The following is a 6,000-nucleotide window of genomic DNA, read 5'->3' on the forward strand; positions in this document are numbered from 1 at the left end:
TAAAATGCTATATCCGCGTAGATTTTCTTTAAGTATAATTCCCTAATAAGAAAAAATTGGAAGTACAATGCTCTAATAGAAAGAAATAAAATATGATGATATAATACACAAATAGATGAAAATATGTTGTATTTTATGGCATTACACCGTAACTAGTATCCATATATTGGGCTATCCAAGGAATACCATGTTACTTCTAGTTATCTATGTATTGTTGCATCCCACTTCCATTTGTTTCTATTACTAGATTCTACTTTCAAAATGACCAAAGTACAACTCCTTACTAAAAAAGGATTAAATGATAGCAACAAACTTTTTTGATTTGTTTATTATAGCATCGTACTTTCATTTCTTTCGATTACAACATTGTACATTCATTTTTTTAATAAGGCATCATACCTTAACAAAATTACCAAAGTGTCGCATTGTGCTTTCAATCTTTTTCTTTATAATACAAAAGTTATAACCCATGGTTCCTACGGTTACAAAATTAATGACACTTTCATAGTAAAAACTCAAATATATTAATCTATTATTTTAAAAAAATTATTAATTAAGAGATATTATTTTAATTATATAAAATTATAATCATTGATTTAAATAAATACATGAAATTATATCACCTTATAATTTGTATTAATTTAATTTTAATTTTTATTCTAATGTTATCAATTTAATGTAATTAGAGTGGAAAATTTGAAATATGAAATGGAGAATCAATAGGTTGACAAATGGCGTGACATTAATTAGAAGTCCTAATAGGACGACAAATGATAAAAGGAGAATAAAAATATTCTTTTATTAGAATAGGGAGATTTTATTTTGAAAAATATACCCAAACTAGTTAAAAATGCTTTGTATTTTGATGACAATGCTATAACTAAGTAACATGCTATAACCAGAACAAATGAAAGTAAGAGGCTATAATATAGAAATCAATGGAAATACACTTATATTTCTTGCATTTAAACCTAAGAAAAAAACCGGAAACTACAATAATGGAAAAGATAGAAATGAAAGCAGGATACAACACAAAAAAAAAAAAAACAAAAATACCATGCTATATCTTGCATTTAACCTTTAATTTATCTCCTTCTGATGATCTTTCATCACTTATTTTAAATGGTTGTGCATCTACAAATACAAATCAATTTCCACAGCTATTACTTAGACTTCTTCAAAGTATAATATCATTATAAAATAGAAAATTGGAAAGAAGATGCTATAATAAACAAACAAACGAAAGTATGTTTTCCACTGATCATTTATCTCATATTTTTAATGCCCATGCAACTTCTATTGAAAAGGATTTATAGGCAACCGAGTAGTCCATGAGGAGTATTTAAAAGCCCTAAACGCACTTTTCGGAAACTTCCCACGTTTAAGATCCTTTGAACCCACAACATTAAGCTTCCCATATTTAATGACATCACTCAAAACCGACTTAGAAGCAACTCAAGAAGCTGCATTGGATACACTATTTCTTCTGAGGCTAGTGTCGTATGCATGCCCTGCTGATGTCTCAATATCGAAATGAAATGTTGGTGCATATGCAATACCCTTAATGTAGTACTTGATCTAGTCGGGCTCACCCCGATTTCAAGAAAAAGCCGAGTTTTTGTTTGTTTATGTTTACCAGAGACATGGATAGCCATAATTAAACACAATAATAATATGAATCAATCAGTGGGTAATCCGACTGTGTACTGCAAGCTTACACTTGGTAACACTCCTTCCAGGAAAACCAAGGTACATTTATATTTATTAAATTTAAACTATATTTTTATTAAAATTCAAAAATAAGTTATTAATTTATTGTTGAATTTGTTTCTTTAGGTGGTTACAACATGCACTAATCCGAAGTGGGATGAGAACTTTATTTGGTCCTTTGAATGTCTACCTAAAGGCTCGAAGCTACACATCTTAGACAAAAAATAAAAGCATGATGGGAAAGGTATATAGGCTGTAGGAGCTTTACAATGAAATGTGTAGATGGTTAGCCATCTAAAAAGGTGACACGTAGATTCACTCTACAACTCTCGTCTACGGAAAAGACGTGAATGCCCTCTTCGTTTTGATCTCGAAAATATCCCTGGACATTTGTCATCTTTCGTATAGTATTTTGCTATGTAACAAATGTTTTACTATAATTTGATAGATTTTTCAAAGTACACTGTCTTAATAAGATAAAATTTAAGTACAATGCTACAATATAAAAAATGAAAGTCGAATGCTTAAATAACTCACTATAAAGGCCATTAAGTCAAAATAAACACATTATCGTGGATTTTATATTTTTTTGTGCAAAATTCATTTGGGAAGTAACAATATAGGTTCACTGAGTGGGGATGCAGAGGGTAGTGGCGGGTGAGTATGCTTTGTTGCCCGAAAGCAAAAATGGTGCCTCGAGGAATCTTGAAATAGAATTTCAATGGTCAAGCAAGTAACTTGTTTTTGAGCCTTTTTTGTATATATATATATATATATATATATATATATATATATATATATATATATATATATATATATATATATATATATATATATATTAAAAATGATGCTTTATATTGTAGATTTCAAAGTATAGCCTCAAGAACAATTGTTTCTTGTAATTGTTGTGTTGTAATTTAATGATTCGAACTAGACCCGACTTGTGTTTGCGGTGCCTTTATGTTGTTTCTCGTAAGATGTGTGAATGCTTGTTTTGAAAGGTCAAGTATGCTCAATAGTCATATTAAAGTGATATTGGTAAATAACATATGATACTAATGGGTCACACTAACAACAACTTGATACAATTGATTATTTATTAGAAATTTATTTTAATAAATTTTCTGTAACACCATAAATTTGGAAGGAATGTCACTATAGCCCATTCAACTATCGTCATTTATTCTATTTGGTCACTAAAGTATTTTTTTTTGCTCAATAGGTCATTAAACTTACAAATTACATGTCTATTAAGTCATTTTCGTTAGTTTTTAACAGATCCTTCGTTAACCAGTTATTATATTTTACAAGAATGGTCCCTATGATCTGAATTTCTTTCGTGGTTGGTCCCATACCAGCATAGTTCATCACCGACGTCGCCACCATTCAATTCCGAAAACCACCACCCTTCACATTGGGAAATTCCATCAACTATTATATTCAACCTTTCTCTTACACCCAATTTATATATATATATATATATATATATATATATATATATATATATATATATATATATATCATATTTCTCTCTCTATATATAAAACCTCATTCTTCTTCTTGCTACTCTCTCCTTCAACAACACTAATTATAATGGAAGGAAGTTCCACTGATGATCAAAGAACAACTATAGAAGCAACTTCAATAGTTGCAGCACTGGTGACTATGCCTCCACTGATCGGCAGTGGGGGCAGCATGGTTCTTGACGCCGATGAAGCGGGGTTGGAAGCTAGTTTCTTGAGTTCTCATTCAAAAGCTGAGATCGTCGATATGTTGAGGAAACACACATACAATGATGAACTAGAACAAAGTTAGAGAAGTTGCAGCTTAAAAAAAACCTTTTACAAACGGGTTTAGATCGGGTGACAACCCGGTCAACGCGCGTGAACAACTTTTTAAGAAGACAGTCACCCCAACGACATTGGAAAACTGAACCGGTTAGTGATACCACAGCAGCATGCAGAGAAGCACTTCCCGTTGCAAACCGGAAGCACTTCCAAAGGTGTTCTTTTACATTTCGAAGACATCGGGATGAAAGTATGGAGATTTCGTGATTTTGTTACTCATACTTTAATAGTAGAGAGAGCTACATTTTAACCAAAGGTTGGAGTCGATTCGTGAAGGAAAAGAACTCAAAAGCTTGTGACATTGTGAGCTTACAGAGATCCACGAGTTCAGACAAACAACTTTACATCGACTGGAAGACAAAAAACGGGTCAGGTAGTTCTAATATTCAAGAACAAGCAACTTTACAACATGTTCAAGAACGGTAGTGGTGCATGTGACGAACAATGCTAACAAATGACCAACCACAAATGAAATTGAAATCATAGGGACCATTCTTGTAAATTATAATAACTGGTTAACGGAAGATCTGTTAAAAACTAATGAAAATGACTTAATAGACATGTAAGTTGTAAGTTTAATGACCTATTAAGCAAAAAAAAAAAAAATACTTTAGAGACCAAATAGGAAAAATGACGATAGTTGAATGGGCTATAGTGACATTTACCCAATTTGGAAAGGTGGTTTTTTCCTTCTTGACTACAATCCGGCCGTTGGACATATCGTATTCAAGATCAAACAAACCAAACTGAGCATTGGAGCGAGTAACCTTCGATCCTACACATCACATAGGATCCTAATTAGTTCATGATCGTTTTCAATTATAAATCATTATAGGCAAAATAAGAATTCTTACTAGTACCCATTGAAGTTGTGGTGGAAGAACCTTCATGGAGACTAGAGCAATCAAATTTGAAAGACCTATAGAAACAACAACGAACTTCTCTGTCTTCTCTTCGGTGTACTCGGCAATGAGAATGAGCTATTTAAAATTAAAAGCTACAAAATATCAAACAAAATAATGGAATGTGAATTCCAAGATCCTCGGTAAAAGGATATATTATTCCTACCCTTTTTAACCCAGGTCTTCGGTAGGGAATACCCACCAAAGATAGAATCACGTCTCACAAAAAAATATTTTTCCTTCCAAGCTCCATCGTTGTGTTTTGTTTTCAGAATGAGAGGGGACTTGTGGGATTTGAGTCTGAGAAGAAAACAAGAACATCCAAAGGTATTAAGATCATACACATGATCCAACACGGCTAAACCTATGTTTGGGTCTTTGGACTGGTTCAATTTGTCGATCCAAAACAAGATACTCCAAACAATAGGCATGGCTTGGATGTAGGAGATTTTAATAGCCTCAAAGAACTTGGAGATGATTTCAGTAAAGGGGTACTTCAAACCTAAAGAAAATGGGTATTTAGGGAAGCAGACCCAAGAGGAGGAAATGAAATCAGGTTGATACTTCAGGTTGAAAAGTTTGAAAACAACATTATCAGAAAAAGTGTCGTCCGATTTTAGTGACTCGATATCATCCTCATCAAGAGAACAGATCTTGTCATAAGACTGGATATTTTGATCGGTAAAGTCATCCTTAGGAGGAGCGAGAATGTCCTTATGCGAAAGGGTCATTTTCTTGCCCATGGTCAGAGAAAAGAAAACTAAGGACAAAGAGTGAGAAGTATACCTTCGAAGATGACTGGTAAACCCTTAGATGAAAGCTAAAAGATTCGGGGAAGAATCTCTAATATATTGTCTCTATTTATGTCGGTGGCAGGGGAGAGAGAAAGGTCTATTTGACCATTTAGTGATGGTTATTGAACGGATAAATCCTATTCCTTAGGGTTTAAAATTCAACTCCCTTGTCACTTTTATTTTTCAAAATTATCCCTTTAAATATTTGCAAACTAACTTAAAAATAATTCACAAGAATAGTTTGGGGGCAATTGTTAGGGCCAGGATCTCGAAATTACATTTAGGATCCTCAAACCTAAGGATCCTAAGACATACTTCAGGATCCTGATTATTATCATTTATTTTACTAATATATATATATATATATATATATATATATATATATATATATATATATATATATATATATAGATATATATATATATATATATATATATATATATATATAACAATTATATGCTTTTTTTTTTATTTTTCTCACATGTGCAGAAATAGTTATCTAAAGACTTATTCTCAGTGAAGAATCATCTTGACCATGCAAAAGACCTAGAACGCCAAGTCAAATAACGTCTATAAGCTGATCTCGAAGGATCCAAGAGCTATTGGACCTCTTGTTATTAGTATTAGACTATAAATAACACATGTATTCATCAAACTACGACCACAATTACTTAGCTTTTACATAATATTTGTACTTACATCTACATTCATCTCTGTAATCAACTTCTTCAATCAATAAAATCATCA

General features: G+C 32.0%; 2 pseudogenes; both read left to right on the plus strand.

Moving 5' to 3' along the window:
* Positions 1-2,447, plus strand: part of LOC122197530 (protein CELLULOSE SYNTHASE INTERACTIVE 1-like) — a 56,258-nt pseudogene extending 53,811 nt beyond the window's left edge.
* Positions 2,448-3,303: 856 nt separating this feature from the next.
* On the plus strand, positions 3,304-4,059 carry LOC111882886 (AP2/ERF and B3 domain-containing transcription repressor RAV2-like; annotated as a pseudogene).
* The last annotated feature ends 1,941 nt before the right edge of the window (positions 4,060-6,000 follow it).

This window comes from Lactuca sativa, chromosome 4, assembly GCF_002870075.4.
Source record: "Lactuca sativa cultivar Salinas chromosome 4, Lsat_Salinas_v11, whole genome shotgun sequence".
Lineage (NCBI taxonomy): Eukaryota > Viridiplantae > Streptophyta > Magnoliopsida > Asterales > Asteraceae > Lactuca > Lactuca sativa.